The sequence below is a fragment of the Rutidosis leptorrhynchoides genome, chromosome 1 (genome assembly GCF_046630445.1).
Source record: "Rutidosis leptorrhynchoides isolate AG116_Rl617_1_P2 chromosome 1, CSIRO_AGI_Rlap_v1, whole genome shotgun sequence".
Classification (NCBI taxonomy): Eukaryota; Viridiplantae; Streptophyta; class Magnoliopsida; order Asterales; family Asteraceae; genus Rutidosis; species Rutidosis leptorrhynchoides.
The window spans coordinates 223781660-223806065 of NC_092333.1; positions in this window are offsets into that span (position 1 = coordinate 223781660).

Consider the following 24406-nt stretch of genomic DNA (forward strand, 5'->3'; position numbering starts at 1 on the left):
TGAATTTGATCTTAACTGATTTTGTGAAATCGATGTTTTAGAAATTCACAGACAAGAAGTACGATTTGTTTTTCAATCAGGACATAAAATAATAAACAGATAAATACATGTAACTAATTCTGTTTTATGCTTGAAGTTTAATCCAACTGGTAATCGAATAGGAGATAGGAACAAAAGTTATAAACAGATAATGGCTATGTTCAACTGAATTTGTCTCTATCTGATTTTATCAATAATTACTTTGTACTAATTATATTAAATAACAATTATAATTATTTTAATAATAATAATAATAATAATAATAATAATAATGATAATAACAATTATAAAAAAAAATAATACTGATAATATTATTAATGATACTAATAATAATTTGCATTATTTTTATAATAATAAAAGTAATAAAAATAATTATTTTTAATGATAATAAAAATAATAATAATAATTATCCTAATAACAATTAAAATCATAGTTTTACTATTAACCATAAGAATAATGATATTAATAGTATTAGTAATAATAATAAAATATAACAATTTAAATGTATCAAATTTTATATCTATGTATTATTAAATAATATTCATAATATTGATATTAATATTAATTATTTATTTGATAATAGTAATGAGAGTAATAATACTTATATTAATATAATAACTATATTTATTTACACACAATTGTTCGTGAATCATCAGGAGTAGTCGAAGGTCAATTGAATATATTAAACACAGTTCAAAGTTTTTAAGGTTTCAACATTACAGACTCTGCTTATCGTGTCGAAAACATATAAAGATTAAGTTTAAATTTGGTCAAAAATTTTCGGGCCGTCACAGTACCTACCCGTTAAAGAAATTTCGTCTCGAAATTTGAGTGAGGTGGTCATGGCTAACAATAAAAAATATTTTCATGACGAATATGAGTTGATAAATAGAGTTTTATCACCATTGAATAATTTGGATAAAACGATTCGATTACTCGAAGCGTATGAGTGAAGCTATCACAAAAGATTGAGATAAGGTAATAGATATTCGTCTTTACTTTTGACGTAGTCATGGTTGAATTTAAGAAAATAAGGTCCATCTTAACTTTTGACGTTGTCTCGATTGAAATATGGAAGTCAAGGGATTTGGAGAAAATCTTCGAAATCTAAAAGATTTGATTCTTCGGCGAGTAAGGAAATTAAGATCTCTATAATTAAATACGGTGATCTACCTCGATTTCTCTGTCTGATATTTCCATTTATAAATTAAACTCTTCCTTTCCATTGTCTCACCATTCCTATACTTTCTTTCTTAGTTCATACATCTAAAAGATTGTGAGAATGCTTAATCCAGTTCTAATCCTTGATATTTTCCTAATTATTATTTCTGTCATTCTTCCTTTCAATCTTCCACCAGAGAAATTCTGCTTACTTTTAATATAACCTTGGGGTGATACTATTCTTAATTATGCCGTGTCTTTATATTGCTAATCCTATTAATATCCACGGTTTGTAACTTCTGTGTTGTTATTGGGCTTTATATTTTCTCTTATATTTTGGAGCTCTTTGCCTTTTTATTATCTTCTCGACCTCTAGTAAAGCGAGTAACGGTCCAGAATTCGTAAGTATGGAGTTTCGAATGAACTTAATGTTCTAAACAAGAAAGAACGTAACAGCACGATTTGATTTGTCAAATTAACAAAATCACTGAGAATATAACTATCAAGAATATACTTTCTTGATATGTTCAGAAGTTAAGCAGAATGAAAGAGTTATGTAACATGGCACATGATGACGTTATGATCTGTGAATCATCACGTTCCATTAGAAACTCAGCATGACTTACTGTAATATAATCACGTTGATCAAGTGTCATTATATTATACTAATTCATGCATCAATTTCTTTACATTTCTCCAGAATTCATTCATAAATTAAACTTAGATTTTACAGAAGTTTCCAATATAATGAAACACAGGAAGCACGAAGAGGTATACAATTTCAGACGATAAACTATATGAAAATATCCTCAGAAATATCGAAGATATTTATGATGATATTTTGGAATTTCCAAGTTCGAAGGTTGATGAAGAAAAATTTTCCGCAAGATTTTAACATGACTTCGGAGCAAGATATTCTATAAAGATTTCATCGGATCCAGAATTACCTGGATGCTTTGAATATAGGGTTTGGTCCTTGTATTTGTCCTTGGTCTCCTTCATGGTTAGCTCAATCTGTTTTTCAGTACTAAATTTTCTGAGCTTTTCCAACATACTATACTTTATCATCAAACTTCCGATGATTAAGGTCATTTACGGTTGTTTACGGTTTCTGCTGCTTCATTCAGCTTTTTCAACATTCAGAGTATTGATTTGTAGACTGAGTGCTTTTCAGAATTTCAGAATGAAAGATCATAATTCTAAGAGATAAATGTTATACGTATACATATAACTGTTGATATAGAAACACTGCGAGATTCGAAATACTGATTGTTGATTCTCGGTGATTGGTATGGCAATTTGATAATGCTAAAAACGAACATATATTTCATAGCATTATTCCTCAAGAAAGACAAGCTTTTAGTTGCAATTGTTCTATTTACAAGTGATATTCGTTTAAATAATAAAAGGTGAAGACAAAAGACAGATTCGACGAATTGAAGACGCAAACGACCAAAAAGCTCAAAAGTACAAAGTACAATCAAAGTGGTTCCAATTATTGATAAGAAACGTCTCAAAATTACAAGAGTACAAGACGCGAAACGCAAAATACAAGATATTAAATTGTACGCAAGGACGTTCAAAAATCCGGAACCTGGACCAAAGTCAACTCTCAACGCTCGACGCAACGGACTAAAAATTACAAGTCAATTATGCACACAAATATAATATAATATTTAAATAATTCTATAAATTATTTATATATTATATTATTGTTAAAAACCGTCGGCAAGAAAGAAAACAAAGTCATGTGAACTCTCCCAGCTGGCCATGCGATCGCATGGCCTGGAAGAACAAAATCCATGCGATCGCATGGCCCCAGAAGTCAGGCCACATCTATAAATTTTGCGTGTTTTGGCCAGTTTTATTATATCTTTTTCTCTATCTCTCTCACGTATATATATATATATATATATATATATATATATATATATATATATATATATATATATATTTAAATTTTAATTTTAATTTTAAATTCTAATAATAAGGGTATGTTAGCGAATGTTGTAAGGGTGTAAGTCGAAATTCTGTCCGTGTAAAGCTACGCTATTATTAATCATTGTAAGTTATGTTCAACCTTTTTAAATTAATGTCTCGTAGCTAAGTTATTATTATGCTTATTTAAGCCGAAGTAATCATGATGTTGGACTAAAATATTAAAGACGGGGTAATTGGGCTTTGTACCATAATTGGGGTTTGGACAAAAGAACGACACTTGTGAAAATTAGACTATGGGCTATTAATGGGCTTTATATTTGTTTAATTAAATTATAGTTTGTTAATTTAATATAAAGATTTACAATTGGACGTACCTATAAATAACCATATACACTCGATCGGACACGATGGGCGGGATATTTATAAGTACTAATAATCGTTCATTTAACCGGACACGGGAGTGGATTAATAGTCTATGGACTCATTAAAACATGGGTGAATTATGTACAAGGACACTTGGCGTAATTGTTAACAAAGTATTAAAACTTTGGGTTACATGCATTCGATATCCTGGTGTAATTATTAAACAAAGTATTAAGACCTTGTTATAGTTTAAATCCCCAATTAGTTGGAATATTTGACTTCGGATATAAGGATAATTTGACGAGGACACTCGTACTTTATATTTATGACTGATGGACTGTTATGGACAAAAACCAGATGGACATATTAAATAATCCAGGACAAAGGACAATTAACCCATGGTAATAAACTAAAATCAACACGTCAAACATCATGATTACGGTAGTTTAAATAAGCATAATTTCTTTATTTCATATTTAATTGCATTTCTAATTATCGCACTTTTATTTATTGTCAATTTATTTATCGCACTTTCATTTATCGCAATTTCAGTATTGTCATTTACTTTACGCTTTAAATTAAGTTATTTTTAATATTTTACATTAGGTTTTAACTGCGACTAAAGTTTTTAAAATCGACAAACCGGTCATTAAACGGTAAAAACCCCCTTTTATAATAATAATACTACTTATATATATTTTTGTATTTTTACAATTATAAGTTAAAACTAATATAGCGTTAAGCTTGGCTGAGATTCCTGTGGAACGAACCGGACTTACTAAAAACTACACTACTGTACGATTAGGTACACTGCCTATAAGTGTTGTAGCAAGGTTTAGGTATATCCATTCTATAAATAAATAAATAACTTGTGTAAAATTGTATCATATTTAATAGTTTTTCGTAGTAAAAATATAACTATTTCCTAGTACGCCTCGCACACATCAAGTATTTTTGGCGCCGCTGCCGGGGACACTAAAAACGCCGGAAGCGAAACGCTATATATATATATATATATATATATATATATATATATATATATATATATATATATATATATATATATATATATATATATATATATATATATATATATATATATATATATATATATATTTTAAGAGTTGTTCAAAATATAAAAAATTAAAAAGTTTGTATTTTCTTTTAGTTACAAAAACTAATAGGTAGATATTTTTGTAAAAATATAAGTTGTATTTAATTTTTATTTATATTTTTGTATAAATATAAAACAGAAAACAGAAAAAAATAAAAAAATAAAATAAAAGTAATCGACCCGATCACTGTAGCAGCCCAGGTTTTGGCCCAAATTCGCAGACCATGCGACCGCATAGTATTACAACGGTCAGGCCATGCGATCGCATGACCTGATTTGACTGGTCTGGTAACCTAGTCCGACCAGTTTAGGGTTTAATTATAATTTTATTATTATTAATTAATAACCCTAATTAGGTTTAGTATATTTAAATATTTAGTTTTAGTTTTATTATTATTTTGTATTATTTAGTTTTATTCTAGTTTTAATTAATATATAAAATTAATAGTTTTATAAAATAAATAATATAAAAATAATATTTTTATAAAAATTGTACCTTTTATAACTTTAAGTTTATTTTTATATTTTGTATATTTTTATTTGTTTTAGCGTAATATTTGTATTTTTCGTTCGTATTTAGTTTTAAGTCATAGTTTTTGCCATAGTTATTTTTATTTATAGATTTTTAGGCTTTGACGCAAAATCCCTTAAGTGCTTTTTCTTTAGACTAAGATTTAGGTGCTTTAGAATTTTGCGACGCCGTTTTTAGATTTTAGTTCTTTTTGAGTTATTGCCATTTAGGATATAGTATTTCTTGTAAGCTTTAATATTTTTAGACGCAACTTTTAATTCTTAGTTTTTAGTTCCTTTTTAAGTTTCGACGCGCTACTTTCTTATTTTTATTTTTCGACGCCTATTATTTTTCGACCTTTTATTTTTCGACGTTTTTCGACGCGCTCTTTTTCTTTCTTATTTCTCGATGCTCCAGTTTTTAGGACATAGAATTTTCTATTTCTTCTCTAAAATTTCTTTAAATTTCAACGAAAAATTATTTTAAGCGGTTAAATTGATAGACATCTAAAATTTTCTGGTTCGTAGTAATAGTTGGATTTGTTAGTGGCGAGTTGTGGGCTTCCGATTTAAAGGGTCCTAGCTACCTGCTGCATCTATTGGCTATTCGAAATGTGGGCAAAATCAGAAAAGTCTATTAATTTGATAACTTTAATAATTTTTTATTTTTATAACTAATAGGATATTCAGTGAATGCACCGAGCAAAATGTTCACCACCTTTTATACGTTCACCACCTGTAACTAGATCAAGACATCTAGCAAATATTGTCGCCGTTGATTTTTCTTTAGAATCATCATCAAGTCGACCAAGTACTCTAATTCAAATTTTTGATAATCCATTTTTTGAACCCGACCTCACAATTGAGAATCCGGAGGATATTCAGGGACAATTCAGAGATCCTGAACCATTAATCTTTCCTCTGGAACCACCAATCATTCAAACAGAAATTGTCGAGGAACAACCCATTAAATTAGAATCCTCTAGTGATTCAGATTCAACAAATTCAATCATGGAGAATCTGGAACCTCTAAGTATGGAAGACCGAATGCGAGCTAAACGCACTGGCCAAGGTCACGCAATTACTCAACCAGACATTAATGCGCCAGATTATGAAATTAAAGGACAAATTCTACACATGGTGACTAATCAATGCCAATTTAGTGGTGCGCCGAAGGAAGATCCAAACGAACATCTTCGTAAATTTAATAGGATCTGCACTCTATTTAAAATAAGAGAAGTGGAGGATGAACAGATCTATCTCATGTTATTTCCCTGGACTTTAAAGGGAGAAGCCAAAGATTGGTTAGAATCGTTACCTGAAGGGGCGATTGATACATGGGACGTTTTAGTTGAAAATTTTCTTAAACAATTCTTTCCGGCATCTAAAGCCGTAAGACTTCAAGGAGAAATTATTACGTTCACACAAAAGCCAAATGAAACTCTATATGAAGCGTGGACAAGATTTGGAAAGTTATTGAGAGGATGTCCGCAACATGGTTTAGATACTTATCAAATAGTACAGATATTCTACCAAGGATGCGACATCACTACACGAAAATACATCGATATAGCAGCTGGTGGTTCCATTATGAAGAAAACCGCAACTGACGCTTACAAAATTATTGATAACACTACTTCCCACTCACATGAGTGGCACCAAGAAAAAGATATCGTTAGATCATCTAAAGCAGCTAGAGCCGATTCTAGCCATGACTTAGATTCCATTTCCCCAAAAAAAGATGCTATCGAGAGACGAATGAAAAATATGACTAAAGATATTCACTCAATAAGAATTAGTTGTGAGCAGTGTGGAGGACCACATTTGATAAAAGATTGTCTCGGTATTGAACAAACAATGGAATAAAGAGAGAATGTTTCATACATGAACCAAAAGCCTGGAAATAATTATCAGAATAATTATCAACCGCCAAGACCAATCTACAATCAAAATCAGAATTATAACCGAAATGTTCCATACAACAACCAACAAGGTCCTACTAATCAACAAGTATCCAATAATACTTACAATCAGCAAAGACCTATTTTTCAAAATAAACCACCACAAACCGATGATAAAAAGCCAAATTTTGAAGATATGATGTCTAAGCTAGTTGAATCTCAAACGCAGTTTTTCACATCTCAGAAACAAACCAATGAACAAAATGCTCAAGCATTTAGAAATCAATAAGCTTCTATTCAAAATCTGGAACAAGAAGTAAGTAACCTAGCGAGGTTAATAGGTGAAAGAAAACCGGGAAGTCTACCTAGTGATACAAATGCTAACCCCCGGAATGAAACAGCTAAAGCTATTACCATGAGAAGTGGTATCACACTTCAACCACCTGAAATACCTGTAATTTCTGATGACTCTATTCCTACTCCACAAGAACCACAACCTGAGCAAGATAAGGAAAAAGAACCGGTAGTTGAAAAGGTTAATGAAGATAACATAGTTAAGGCAAAATCTTATGTTAAACCATACCAACCACCACTTCCTTACCCGAGTAAAATGAGAAAAGAAAGACTTGAAGCCGAGTAATCCAAATTCTTGGATATGTTTAAACAGATAAATGTCAATCTTCCTTTCATTGATGTGATTTCAGGAATGCCTAGATATGCTAAATTCTTGAAAGATCTAATCACAAATTGAAAGAAAATGGAAGAACTCTCGGCTGTTACTATGAATGCTAATTGTTCTGCAGTACTGTTGAATAAGATACCAGAAAAACTATCAGATCCAGGAAGTTTCATAATTCCATGTTTTCTGGGTAGTCTTAGTTCAATAGAAGCATTGGCAGATTTAGGTACTAGTATAAATTTAATGTCGTATTCACTATACGCTAAACTAGACCTTGGAGAATTGAAACCAACATGAATAAGCATACAACTAGCCGATCGATCAGTAAAATATCCTAGAGGGATAATGGAAAACATGCTAGTTAAAGTTGGTACTCTAGTATTTCCAGTAGATTTTGTTATTCTGGACATGGAAGAAGATTCTCGAGTTCCTCTCATATTAGGAAGACCATTCTTAAACACGGCTAAAGCAATAATAGACGTGTTCGGTAAGAAACTGACCCTAAGTATAGAGGACGAGAGTGTTACCTTTTCTGTTGATAGAGCCATGAAACAACCGCAATCTGCAGATGATACATGTTATTATATTCAAACTATAGATTCACATGCAGAATTGTTAGAAGAATTTCCAGAATTACAAGGAATAGGAGAATGTTCTTTAGGAGAAGGAACTGAACCAATTGATGAAGCTGAAATGTTAGCTACACTTATGGCTAATGGATATGAACCAACAACAGAAGAAATTCAAATGCTAAAAGAAGAAGACAGATATCGATATAAATCATCGATAGAAGAACCACCGACATTAGAGTTAAAGCCACTTTCAAACCATTTGGAATACGCTTATTTACATGGTGAATCTGAATTACCTGTAATAATACCGTCTTCTCTTACTGAAAATGAAAAATCTCAACTCATTTATGTGTTAAAAGCTCATAAACCAGCTATTGCATGGAAGATTCATGACATTAAAGGCATAAGTCCTTCGTATTGCACAAATAAAATCCTTATGGAAGAAGGTCATAAAACGTATGTGCAACGCCAATGAAGACTAAATCCTAATATGCAAGATGTTGTTAAGAAAGAAATTATTAAAATGCTAGATGCAGGTTTAATTTATCCAATCTCTGATAGTCCATGGGTAAGCTCAGTTCAATGCGTACATAAGAGGGTGGCATGACTGTCATCATAAATGAAAAAAATGAGCTTATTCCTACTAGGACTGTAACAGGATGGCGTGTTTGTATTGATTATAGAAAATTAAATGACGCCACTAGAAAAGATCACTTTCCCTTACCTTTCATTGATCAAATGTTGGAAAGATTAGCCGGAAATAGTTACTATTGTTTTCTTGATGGTTTTTCCGAATATTTTCAAATTCCAATAGCACCCGAGGACCAAGAGAAAACCACGTTCACGTGCCCTTATGGTACTTTTGCTTACAAACGCATGCCATTTGGACTTTGCAACGCCCCTGCAACCTTTCAAAGGTGCATGATGGCGATTTTTCATGACAAGATAGAAGAATGCATGGAAGTTTTCATGGATGACTTTTCAGTCTTCGGTGATACTTTTGAAACATGTCTAGTTAATCTTGAACGAATGCTTATTAGATGCGAACAATCAAATCTAGTTCTTAGTTGGGAGAAATGCCATTTCATGGTTAAAAAAGACATTGTTCTTGGTCATAAAATTTCAAAGGAAGGAATTGAAGTGGATAGAGCTAAAGTAGATATAATTGCTAAACTTCCACATCCCACCAATGTTAGAGGACTTAGGAGTTTTCTAGGGCTTGCCGGTTTTTACCGACGTTTCATAAAAGATTTTTCTAAAATTGCCACTCCTATGAATAAACTCCTAGAAAAGACTGCTCCATTCATCTTTTCGGATGAATGCATCAAATATTTTAATATTCTTAAAGAAAAACTCACTAATGCGCCGATCATGATAACGCCAAATTGGAATCTACCGTTTGAACTAATGTGTGATGCAAGTGATTCTGCAATGGGAGCCGTTTTAGTACAAAGGATTGAAAAACGATTTCAACCTATATATTATGCTAGTAAGATGTTACAAGGAGCACAAACGAATTACATAACTACTGAAAAAGAACTCCTTGCTATTGTCTTTGCTTTTGACAAATTTCGTTCATATCTCGTTCTAGCTAAAACGGTGGTCTATACTGACCATTCTGCTCTTAGATACCTATTTTCGAAACAAGATGCTAAACCAAGATTAATCCGTTGGATCTTACTCTTACAAGAGTTCGATATTGAAATCCGAGACAAAAAGGGAGCAAAAAATTTCGCCGCGGATCATCTTTCTCGTCTTGAAAATCCTGAATTAGAAGTTCTAAATGAATCGGCTATACAAGACAACTTTCCTGATGAATATCTATTGAAGATAGATTATAATGAAATTCCATGGTTTGCAGACTATGCAAACTATTTAGTATGTGGATTCCTTGAAAAAGGATTGTCGTACCAAAAATGAAAGAAATTCTTCAGTGATATAAAACACTATTTCTGGGAAGATCCACATTTATTCAAAAGTTGTCCCGATGGAATAATACGCCGATGTGTATTCGGAGATGAAGCTAGTAAAATCTTAAATCATTGTCACACAGGACCAACAGGAGGGCATTATGGGCCTCAACTCACAGCAAGAAAAGTTTATGATGCTGGATTCTATTGGCCTACAATTTTCAAAGACGCACACCTTCTTTGCAAATCCTGTGATGCTTGTCAAAGGGCCGGAAAAATAAGTTAACGTGATGAAATGCCACAAAATGTCATTCAAGTATGTGAAGTATTTGTCATTTGGGGTATTGACTTTATGGGTCCATTTTCAAAATCTCATAATAATCTCTACATTCTCGTTGCCATTGATTATGTATCTAAATGGGCGGAAGCACAAGCTCTCCCAACTAACGATGCACGAGTTGTAGTCAACTTTTTAAAACGTCTTTTTACTAGGTTTGGAACACCGAAAGCTTTAATAAGTGACCGGGGTACTCATTTTTGTAATAATTGTAGTGACCCGAACTTTTCCATGTTTATATATATTAATTGAGATTGATATTTACATGATTAAATGTTTCCAACATGTTAAGCAATCAAACTTGTTAAGACTTGATTAATTGAAATATGTTTCATATAGACAATTGACCACCCAAGTTGACCGGTGATTCACGAACGTTAAAACTTGTAAAAACTATATGATGACATATATATGGATATATATAGTTAACATGATACTATGATAAGTAAACATGTCATTAAGTATATTAACAATGAACTACATATGTAAAAACAAGACTACTAGCTTAATGATTTTTAAACGAGACATATATGTAACGATTATCGTTGTAAAGACATTTAATGTATATATATCATATTAAGAGATATTCATACATGATAATATCATGATAATATAGTAATTTAAAATCTCATTTGATATTATAAACATTAGGTTAACAACATTTAACAAGATCGTTAACCTAAAGGTTTCAAAACAACACTTACATGTAACGACTAACGATGACTTAACGACTCAGTTAAAATGTATATACATGTAGTGTTTTAATATGTATTTATACACTTTTGAAAGACTTCAATACACTTATCAAAATACTTCTACTTAACAAAAATACTTACAATTACATCCTCGTTCAGTTTCATCAACAATTCTACTCGTATGCACCCGTATTCGTACTCGTACAATACACAGCTTTTAGATGTATGTACTATTGGTATATACACTCCAATGATAAGCTCTTAGCAGCCCATGTGAGTCACCTAACACATATGGGAACCATCATTTGGCAACTAGCATGAAATATCTCATAAAATTACAAAAATATGAGTAATCATTCATGACTTATTTACATGAAAACAAAATTACATATCCTTTATATCTAATCCATATACCAACGACCAAAAACACCTACAAACACTTTCATTCTTCAATTTTCTTCATCTAATTGATCTCTCTCAAGTTCTATCTTCAAGTTCTAAGTGTTCTTCATAAATTCTACAAGTTCTAGTTACATAAAATCAAGAATACTTTCAAGTTTGCTAGCTCACTTCCAATCTTGTAAGGTGATCATCCAACCTCAAGAAATCTTTATTTCTTACAGTAGGTTATCATTCTAATACAAGGTAATAATCATATTCAAACTTTGGTTCAATTTCTATAACTATAACAATCTTATTTCAAGTGATGATCTTACTTGAACTTGTTTTCGTGTCATGATTCTGCTTCAAGAACTTCGAGCCATCTAAGGATCCGTTGAAGCTAGATCCATTTTTCTCTTTTCCAGTAGGTTTATCCAAGGAACTTAAGGTAGTAATGACATTCATAACATCATTCGATTCATACATATAAAGCTATCTTATTCGAAGGTTTAAACTTGTAATCACTAGAACATAGTTTAGTTAATTCTAAACTTGTTCGCAAAAAAAAGTTAATCCTTCTAACTTGACTTTTAAAATCAAATAAACACATGTTCTATATCTATATGATATGCTAACTTAATGATTTAAAACCTGGAAACACGAAAAACACCGTAAAACCGGATTTACGCCGTCGTAGTAACACCGCGGGCTGTTTTGGGTTAGTTAATTAAAAACTATGATAAACTTTGATTTAAAAGTTGTTATTCTGAGAAAATGATTTTTATTATGAACATGAAACTATATTCAAAAATTATGGTTAAACTCAAAGTGGAAGTATGTTTTCTAAAATGGTCATCTAGACGTCGTTCTTTCGACTGAAATGACTACCTTTACAAAAACGACTTGTAACTTATTTTTTCGACTATAAACCTATACTTTTTCTGTTTAGATTCATAAAATAGAGTTCAATATGAAACCATAGCAATTTGATTCACTCAAAACGGATTTAAAATGAAGAAGTTATGGGTAAAACAAGATTGGATAATTTTTCTCATTTTAGCTACGTGAAAATTGGTAACAAATCTATTACAACCATAACTTAATCAACTTGTATTGTATATTATGTAATCTTGAGATACCATAGACACGTATACAATGTTTCGACCTATCATGTCGACACATCTATATATATTTCGGAACAACCATAGACACTCTATATGTGAATGTTGGAGTTAGCTATACAGGGTTGAGGTTGATTTCAAAATATATATAGTTTGAGTTGTGATCAATACTGAGATACGTATACACTGGGTCGTGGATTGATTCAAGATAATATTTATCGATTTATTTCTGTACATCTAACTGTGGACAACTAGTTGTAGGTTACTAACTAGGACAGCTGACTTAATAAACTTAAAACATCAAAATATATTAAAAGTGTTGTAAATATATTTTGAACATACTTTGATATATATGTATATATTGTTATAGGTTCGTGAATCAACCAGTGGCCAAGTCTTACTTCCCGACGAAGTAAAAATCTGTGAAAGTGAGTTATAGTCCCACTTTTAAAATCTAATATTTTTGGGATGAGAATACATGCAGGTTTTATAAATGATTTAGAAAATAGACACAAGTACGTGAAACTACATTCTATGGTTGAATTATCAAAATCGAATATGCCCCTTTTTATTAAGTCTGGTAATCTAAGAATTAGGGAACAGACACCCTAATTGACGCGAATCCTAAAGATAGATCTATTGGGCCTAATAAACCCCATCCAAAGTACCAGATGCTTTAGTACTTCAAAATTTATATCATATCCGAAGGGTGTCCCGGAATGATGGGGATAATCTTATATATGCATCTTGTTAATGTCGGTTACCAGGTGTTCACCATATGAATGATTTTTATCTCTATGTATGGGATGTGTATTGAAATATGAAATCTTGTGGTCTATTATTATGATTTGATATATATAGGTTAAACCTATAACTCACCAACATTTTTGTTGACGTTTTAAGCATGTTTATTCTCAGGTGATTATTAAGAGCTTCCGCTGTCGCATACTTAAATAAGGACGAGATTTGGAGTCCATGCTTGTATGATATTGTGTAAAAACTGCATTCAAGAAACTTATTTTGTTGTAACATATTTGTATTGTAAACCATTATGTAATGGTCGTGTATAAACAGAATATTTTAGATTATCATTATTTGATAATCTACGTAAAGCTTTTTAAACCTTTATTGATGAAATAAAGGTTATGGTTTGTTTTAAAATGAATGCAGTCTTTGAAAAACGTCTCATATAGAGGTCAAAACCTCGCAACGAAATCAATTAATATGGAACGTTTTTAATCAATAAGAACGGGACATTTCAGTTGGTATCAGAGCATTGGTCTTAGAGAACCAGAATTTTGCATTAGTGTATCTTATCGAGTTTGTTAGGATGCATTAGTGAGTCTGGACTTCGACCGTGTTTGCTTGAAAAATGATTGCTTAACAAATTTTGTTGGAAACTATATATTTTTAACATGTGAATATTATGTGATATATTAATCTCTTAACGCGTTTGATATTATGTGATAGATGTCTACCTCTAGAACAAGTCCCATTGACTCACCTAATAATAATGAAGAGTCAAATGTAAATTGGAATGATTCGTGGACTGATTCACAAGTTTCCGAAGAGGAACCGGAAGAAGAGTCGGAACCGGAAGAAGAGTCGGAACCGGAAGAAGAATCGGAACCGGATGAAGAAATAGAACTGGTGGGGGAAATAATAAAACGGTTAAGTAAAATAAAATCCTCAACCAACCGACCAAGGTTAATTATGGTCAATGGTGTTTCCGCCAAGGAATCAAAATATTGGGAGGATTACCAATTCTCCGATGAATCGGATTCCGACGAGAATTCCGATGATGTTATAGAAATTACCCCAACTGAATTTAAAAAGGCAAAAGAAAATAATAAGGAAAAGGGCATAAAAATAGAGAAATCTAATTCCAACCCCGATGAACTTTATATGTATCGTCAACCCCCGAAGTCCTTAAGTTGTAACAATGACCCGGGAACCTCTAAACCACCAGGTTTTTCTAAACCGTTGTGGAAAACGACAGCTCGTATTAGGGGAACATCATATATCCCTAGAAACTTGGCAAAACGAACTAAAACCGAAGAAGAAGAAACGAGCGAGTCGAAATAAGATAGTTGTATTCGTGTGGTGTAATATATGTAATATAGTGTGCTTATGCTTTATGATATATGTAAAAATTGCTTGTATTAATAAGTATTTTTTTTTTATGAATCTAACTCTTGTCTATTTTACAGTATAAAAACACAAAATGGATAGACAACCCAATATTTTAAGAGACCTACCCGGAGACATGATTGATGAAATCTTGTCTAGAGTCGGTCAGAATTCTTCGGCACAACTATTTATGGCGAAATCAGTTTGTAAGAAATTCGAAGAACGTTCCAAGAATGTCTTGGTTTATAAGAGACTTTCATTCGAAAGATGGGGGATATCACATTGGGAAATCCATAAGTTACGATGTGTTTACTTTGACGCATATATTGCGGGGAACCCAAATGCTATTTTACGCAATGGGTTAAGAAATTATTTTGACTCAATATATCCGAATATTGGACTTCGTGATTTAGAAAAAGCGACTAACATGCAACATAAAGAAGCATGTTATGCTTACGGATTAGTAATGTTCGCTTCTCACCAAAGTGAGAACAAGAACATCGGGCTACAACTATTAAACAAAACGTTCCCACAAGTGACGGAGTCGGTAATTGGGGTAAGAAATGAGGTTTTTAGATTGTTACGGGACTGTTGGACATTACATAACCCTCGTCCCTTTGACGACGTTACAACACGTTGTCTTATCAACGACCATAACGGTTATGTTCCACAAGACCAAGGATGGGAAGTAATCCTAGTAAAACCAGAATGCATGACTTGTTTCTGGACGTATGAATTACGTGTCTTTATTGCCTTTGCTGAACGACTTGTGTACTAGCAAGAATTATCTTCACAACCATCTTGTATCAAATTTATTGTGTGCTATATTTCATGCTATATGTAAAATAAGCGGTATTGTAAGTTTGTAAAATATTGTGTAAAAGTTTGAACGCGAAATATTATTATACTCAGTTTTTCATATAGAATTGTAGTAGTTGAATTGTATATTAGCTACTAAGTATGAACTTAACGGGTAGGTACTACCCGAATTTAAACTTATAAAATGCTAATATGAAGAAAAAGCTTTTATAAATGAGTTCATATTATGCTACGAAATACTATTAACTACTCTTAATATTCTGTATGATTAACTTGTTCCATTTGACTATTTTGAAGGAAATGGCACCGACTACTCGACACACCGTGAATATGAATGAAGAGGAATTCCGTACTTTTCTAGCTTCAAACATAGCCGCAGTACAGGTTGCGCTACATAATAACAATAACCTTGGATCTAGCAGTACAGGAAATCGTGTAGGATGCACCTACAAAGAATTCACTGCCTACAAACCTTTGGAATTTGATGGAACCGAAGGACCGATCGGATTAAAACGGTGGACCGAGAAGGTCGAATCGGTGTTTGCCATAAGTAAGTGTACTGAAGAGGACAAAGTGAAGTACGCTATGCATACCTTCACAGGTTCTGCGTTAACATGGTGGAATACCTATCTAGAGCAAGTGGGACAAGACGATGCGTACGCATTACCGTGGTCAGCATTCAAGCACTTGATGAACGAGAAGTACCGTCCCAGAACCGAGGTCAATAAGCTCAAGACAGAACTTAGAGGGTTACGAACCCAAGGATTTGATATTACCACGTACGAAAGACGATTCACAGAATTGTGCCTATTGTGTCCGGGAGCATTCGAAGATGAGGAAGATGTAGTGACCCGAACTTTTCCATGTTTATATATATTAATTGAGATTGATATTTACATGATTAAATGTTTCCAACATGTTAAGCAATCAAACTTGTTAAGACTTGATTAATTGAAATAGGTTTCATATAGACAATTGACCACCCAAGTTGACCGGTGATTCACGAACGTTAAAACTTGTAAAAACTATATGATGACATATATATGGTTATATATATAGTTAACATGATATTATGATATGTAAACATATCATTAAGTATATTAACAATGAACTACATATGTAAAAACAAGACTACTAACTTAATGATTTTGAAACGAGACATATATGTAACGATTATCGTTGTAACGACATTTAATGTATATATATCATATTAAGAGATATTCGTACATCATAATATCATGATAATATAATAATTTAAAATCTCTTTTGATATTATAAACATTGGGTTAACAACATTTAACAAGATCGTTAACCTAAAGGTTTCAAAACAACATTTACATGTAACGACTAACGATGACTTAACGACTCAGTTAAAATGTATATACATGTAGTGTTTTAATATGTATTCATACACTTTTGAAAGACTTCAAGACACTTATCAAAATACTTCTACTTAACAAAAATGCTTACAATTACATCCTCGTTCAGTTTCATCAACAATTCTACTCGTATGCACCCGTATTCGTACTCGTACAATACACAGCTTTTAGATGTATGTACTATTGGTATATACACTCCAATGATCAGCTCTTAGCAGCCCATGTGAGTCACCTAACACATGTGGGAACCATCATTTGGCAACTAGCATGAAATATCTCATAAAATTACAAAAATATGAGTAATCATTCATGACTTATTTACATGAAAACAAAATTACATATCCTTTATATCTAATCCATACACCAATGACCAAAAACACCTACAAACACTTTCATTCTTCAATTTTCTTCATCTAATTGATCTCTCTCAAGTTCTATCTTCAAGTTCTAAGTGTTCTTCATAAATTTCAAAAGTTCTAGTTACATAAAATCAAGAATACTTTCAAGATTGCTAGCTCACTTCCAATCTTGTAAGGTGATCATCCAACCTCAAGAAATCTTTGTTTCTTACAGTAGGTTATCATTCTAATACAAGGTAATAATCATATTCAAACTTTGGTTCAATTTCTATAACTATAACAATCTTATTTCAAGTGATGATCTTACTTGAACTTGTTTTCGTGTCATGATTTTGCTTCAAGAACTTTGAGCCATCCAAGGATCCATTGAAGCTAGATCCATTTTTCTCTTTTCCAGTAGGTTCATCCAAGGAACTTAAGGTAGTAATGATGTTCATAACATCATTCGATTCATACATATAAAGCTATCTTATTCGAAGGTTTAAACTTGTAATCACTAGAACATAGTTTAGTTAATTCTAAACTTGTTCGCAAACAAAAGTTAATCCTTCTAACTTGACTTTTAAAATCAACTAAACACATGTTCTATATCTATATGATATGCTAACTTAATGATTTAAAACCTGGAAACACGAAAAACACCGTAAAACCGGATTTACGCCGTCGTAGTAACACCGCGGGCTGTTTTGGGTTAGTTAATTAAAAACTATGATAAACTTTGATTTAAAAGTTGTTATTCTGAGAAAATGATTTTTATTATGAACATGAAACTATATCCAAAAAATATGGTTAAACTCAAAGTGGAAGTATGTTTTCTAAAATGGTCATCTAGACGTCGTTCTTTCGACTGAAATGACTACCTTTACAAAAACGACTTGTAACTTATTTTTCTGACTATAAACCTATACTTTTTCTGTTTAGATTCATAAAATAGAGTTCAATATGAAACCATAGCAATTTTATTCACTCAAAACGGATTTAAAATGAAGAAGTTATGGGTAAAACAAGATTGGATAATTTTTCTCATTTTAGCTACGTGAAAATTGGTAACAAATCTATTCCAACCATAACTTAATCAACTTGTATTGTATATTATGTAATCTTGAGATACCATAGACACGTATACAATGTTTCGACCTATCATGTCGACACATCTATATATATTTCGGAACAACCATAGACACTCTATATGTGAATGTTGGAGTTAGCTATACAGGGTTGAGGTTGATTCCAAAATATATATAGTTTGAGTTGTGATCAATACTGAGATACGTATACACTGGGTCGTGGATTGATTCAAGATAATATTTATCGATTTATTTCTGTACATCTAACTGTGGACAACTAGTTGTAGGTTACTAACGAGGACAGCTGACTTAATAAACTTAAAACATCAAAATATATTAAAAGTGTTGTAAATATATTTTGAACATACTTTGATATATATGTATATATTGTTATAGGTTCGTGAATCAACCAGTGGCCAAGTCTTACTTCCCGACGAAGTAAAAATCTGTGAAAGTGAGTTATAGTCCCACTTTTAAAATCTAATATTTTTGGGATGAGAATACATGCAGGTTTTATAAATGATTTACAAAATAGACACAAGTACGTGAAACTACATTCTATGGTTGAATTATCGAAATCGAATATGCCCCTTTTTATTAAGTCTGGTAATCTGAGAATTAGGGAACAGACACCCTAATTGACGCGAATCCTAAAGATAGATCTATTGGGCCTAACAAACCCCATCCAAAGTACCGGATGCTTTAGTACTTCGAAATTTATATCATATCCGAAGGGTGTCCCGGAATGATGGGGATATTCTTATATATGCATCTTGTTAATGTCGGTTACCAGGTGTTCACCATATGAATGATTTTTATCTCTATGTATGGGATGTGTATTGAAATATGAAATCTTGTGGTCTATTATTATGATTTGATATATATATAGGTTAAACCTATAACTCACCAACATTTTTGTTGACGTTTTAAGCATGTTTATTCTCAGGTGATTATTAAGAGCTTCCGCTGTCGCATACTTAAATAAGGACGAGATTTGGAGTCCATGCTTGTATGATATTGTGTAAAAACTGCATTCAAGAAACTTATTTTGTTGTAACATATTTGTATTGTAAACCATTATGTAATGGTCGTGTGTAAACAGGATATTTTAGATTATTATTATTTGATAATCTACTTAAAGCCTTTTAAACCTTTATTGATGAAATAAAGGTTATGGTTTGTTTTAAAATGAATGCAGTCTTTGAAAAACGTCTCATATAGAGGTCAAAACCTCGCAACGAAATCAATTAATATGGAACGTTTTTAATCAATAAGAACGGGACATTTCAGTTGGTATCCGAGCGTTGGTCTTAGAGAACCAGAAAATTGCATTAGTGTGTCTTATCGAGTTTGTTAGGATGCATTAGTGAGTCTGGACTTCGACCGTGTTTTCTTTAAAAATGATTGCTTAACATTTTTGTTGGAAACTATATATTTTTAACATATGAATATTATGTGATATATTAATCTCTTAACGTGTTTGATATTATGTGATAGATGTCTACCTCTAGAACAAGTCCCATTGACTCACCTAATAATAATGAAGAGTCAAATGTAAATTGGAATGATTCGTGGACTGATTCACAAGTTCCCGAAGAGGAACCGGAAGAAGAGTCGGAACCGGAAGAAGAATCGGAACCGGAAGAAGAAATAGAACCGGTGGGGGAAATAATAAAACGGTTAAGTAAAAGAGAATCCTCAACCAACCGACCAAGGTTAATTATGGTCAATGGTGTTTCCGCCAAGGAAGCAAAATATTGGGAGGATTACCAATTCTCCGATGAATCGGATTCCGACGAGAATTCCGATGATGTTATAGAAATAACCCCAACTGAATTTAAAAAGGCAAAAGAAAATAATAAGGGAAAGGGCATAAAAATAGAGAAATCTAATTCCAACCCCGATGAACTTTATATGTATCGTCAACCCCCGAAGTCCTTAAGTTGTAACAATGACCCGGGAACCTCTAAACCACCAGGTTTTTCTAAACCAATGTGGACAATGACGGCTCGTATTAGGGGAACATCATATATCCCTAGAAACTTGGCAAAACGAACCAAAACCCAACAAGAAGAAACGAGCGAGTCGGAATAAGATAGTTGTATTCGTGTGGTGTAATATATGTAATATAGTGTGCTTATGCTTTATGATATATGTAAAAATTGCTTGTATTAATAGGTATTTTTTTTTTATGAATCTAACTCTTGTCTATTTTACAGTTTAAAAACACAAAATGGATAGACAACCCAATATTTTAAGAGACCTACCCGGAGACATGATTGATGAAATCTTGTCTAGAGTCGGTCAGAATTCCTCGGCACAACTATTTAAGGCGAGATCAGTTTGTAAGACATTCGAAGAACGTTCCAAGAATGTCTTGGTTTATAAGAGACTTTCGTTTGAAAGATGGGGGATATCACATTGGGAAACCCATAAGTTACGATGTGTTTACTTTGACGCATATATTGCGGGGAACCCAAATGCTATTTTACGCAACGGGTTAAGAAATTATTTTGACTCAATATATCCGAATATTGGACTTCGTGATTTAGAAAAAGCGGCTAACATGCAACATAAAGAAGCATGTTATGCTTACGGATTAGTAATGTTCGCTTCTCACCAAAGTGAGAACAAGAACATCGGGCTACAACTATTAAACAAAACGTTTCCACAAGTGACGGAGTCGGTAATTGGGGTAAGAAATGAGGTTTTTAGATTATTACGGGACTGTTGGACATTACGTAACCCTCGTCCCTTTGATGATGTTACAACACGCTGTCTTATCAACGGCCATAACGGTTATGTTGCACAAGACCAAGGATGGGAAGTAGTCCTAGTAAAACCAGAATGCATGACTTGTTTCTGGACGTATGAATTACGTGTCTTTATTGCCTTTGCTGAACGACTTGTGTACTAGCTAAAATTATCTTCACAACTATCTTGTATCAAAGTTATTGTGTGCTATATTTCATGCTTTATGTAAAATAAGCGGTATTGTAAGTTTGTAAAATATTGTATAAAAGTTTGAACGCGAAATATTATTATAATCAGTTTTTCATATAGAATTGTAGTAGTTGAATTGTATATTAGCTACTAAGTATGAACTTAACGGGTAGGTACTACCCGAATTTAAACTTATAAAACGCTAATATGAAGAAAAAGATTTTATAAATGAGTTCATATTATGCTACTAAATACTATTAACTACTCTTAATATTCTGTATGATTAACTTGTTCCATTTGACTATTTTGAAGGAAATGGCACCGACTACTCGACACACTGTGAATATGAATGAAGAGGAATTTCGTACTTTTCTAGCTTCAAACATAGCCGCAGTACAGGCTGCGCTACATACCAACAATAACCTTGGATCTAGCAGTACAGGAAATCGTGTAGGATGCACCTACAAAGAATTCACTGCCTGCAAACCTTTGGAATTTGATGGAACCGAAGGACCGATCGGATTGAAACGGTGGACCGAGAAGGTCGAATCGGTGTTTGCCATAAGTAAGCGTACTGAAGAGGACAAAGTGAAGTACGCTACGCATACCTTCACATGTTCTGCGTTAACATGGTGGAATACCTATCTAGAGCAAGTGGGATAAGATGATGCGTACGCACTACCTTGGTCAGCATTCAAGCACTTGATGAACGAGAAGTACCGTCCCAGAACTGAGGTCAATAAGCTCAAGACAGAACTTAGAGGGTTACGAACCCAAGGATTTGATATTACCACATACGAAAGACGATTCACAGAATTGTGCCTATTGTGTCCGGGAGCATTCGAAGATGAGGAAGAGAAGATTGACGCGTTTGTGAAAGGATTACCAGAAAGAATCCAAGAAGATATAAGTTCACACGAGCCCGCCTCCATACAACAGGCATGTAGAATGGCTCACAAACTCGTGAACCAAATTGAAGAAAGAATTAAAGAACAGACTGCTGAAGAGGCCAATGTGAAGCAAGTCAAAAGAAAGTGGGAGGAAAACGGTGATAAGAATCACCAATACAACAACAACAACAACAATTACAACAATAATCGCAACAATTATCCCAACAATCGCAACATCAATCGCAACTACAACAAACGGCCCAACAACAACAACAACAACAGCAACTACAACAATCATCCCAACAACAATAATAACCGCAACAACAACAACAATCAGAAGCAGCTATGCCAAAGGTGTGAAAAGAATCACTCGGGGTTCTGCACCAAATTTTGCAACAAGTGTAAAAGAAATGGTCATAGCGCGGCGAAGTGTGAGGTCTACGGACCAGGGGTTAATAGAACGAAAGGAACAAATGGTGTCGGAACGAGTAATGGCGGAGCAAGTAGTGTCGGAGCAAGTTATGCCAATGTAGTTTGTTATAAATGTGGAAAACCAGGCCACATTATTAGAAATTGCCCGAACCAGGAGAACACGAATGGACAAGGCCGTGGAAGAGTTTTCAATATTAATGCGGCAGAGGCACAGGAAGACCCGGAGCTTGTTACGGGTACGTTTCTTATTGACAATAAATCTGCTTACGTTTTATTTGATTCGGGTGCGGATAGAAGCTATATGAGTAGAGATTTTTGTGCTAAATTAAGTTGTCCATTGACGCCTTTGGATAGTAAATTTTTACTCGAATTAGCAAATGGTAAATTAATTTCAGCAGATAATATATGTCGGAATCGAGAAATTAAACTGGTTAGCGAAACATTTAAGATTGATTTGATACCAGTAGAGTTAGGGAGTTTTGATGTGATAATCGGTATGGACTGGTTGAAAGAAGTGAAAGCGGAGATCGTTTGTTACAAAAATGCAATTCGCATTATACGAGAAAAAGGAAAACCCTTAATGGTGTACGGAGAAAAGGGCAACACGAAGCTACATCTTATTAGTAATTTGAAGGCACAAAAACTAATAAGAAAAGGTTGCTATGCTGTTCTAGCACACGTCGAGAAAGTACAAACTGAAGAAAAGAGCATCAATGATGTTCCCGTCGCAAAAGAATTTCCTGATGTATTTCCGAAAGAATTACCGGGATTACCCCCACATCGATCCGTTGAATTTCAAATAGATCTTGTACCAGGAGCTGCACCAATAGCTCGTGCTCCTTACAGACTCGCACCCAGCGAGATGAAAGAACTACAAAGCCAATTACAAGAACTTTTAGAGCGTGGTTTCATTCGACCAAGCACATCACCGTGGGGAGCTCCTGTTTTGTTTGTCAAGAAGAAAGATGGTACATTCAGGTTGTGTATCGACTACCGAGAGTTGAACAAACTTACCATCAAGAACCGCTACCCACTACCGAGAATCGATAACTTATTTGATCAACTACAAGGCTCGTCTGTTTATTCAAAGATTGCCTTACGTTCCGGGTACCATCAAATGCGGGTGAAAGAAGATGATATTCCAAAGACTGCTTTCAGAACACGTTACGGTCATTACGAGTTTATGGTCATGCCGTTTGGTTTAACTAATGCACCGGCTATGTTCATGGACCTTATGAACCGAGTGTGTGGACCATACCTTGACAAGTTTGTCATTGTTTTCATTGATGACATACTTATTTACTCAAAGAATGACCAAGAACACGGTGAACATTTGAGAAAGGTGTTAGAAGTATTGAGGAAGGAAGAATTGTACGCTAAGTTTTCAAAGTGTGCATTTTGGTTGGAAGAAGTTCAATTCCTCGGTCACATAGTGAACAAAGAAGGTATTAAGGTGGATCCGGCAAAGATAGAAACTGTTGAAAAGTGGGAAACCCCGAAAACTCCGAAACACATACGCCAGTTTTTAGGACTAGCTGGTTACTACAGAAGGTTCATCCAAGACTTTTCCAGAATAGCAAAACCCTTGACTGCATTAACGCATAAAGGGAAGAAATTTGAATGGAATGATGAACAAGAGAAAGCGTTTCAGTTATTGAAGAAA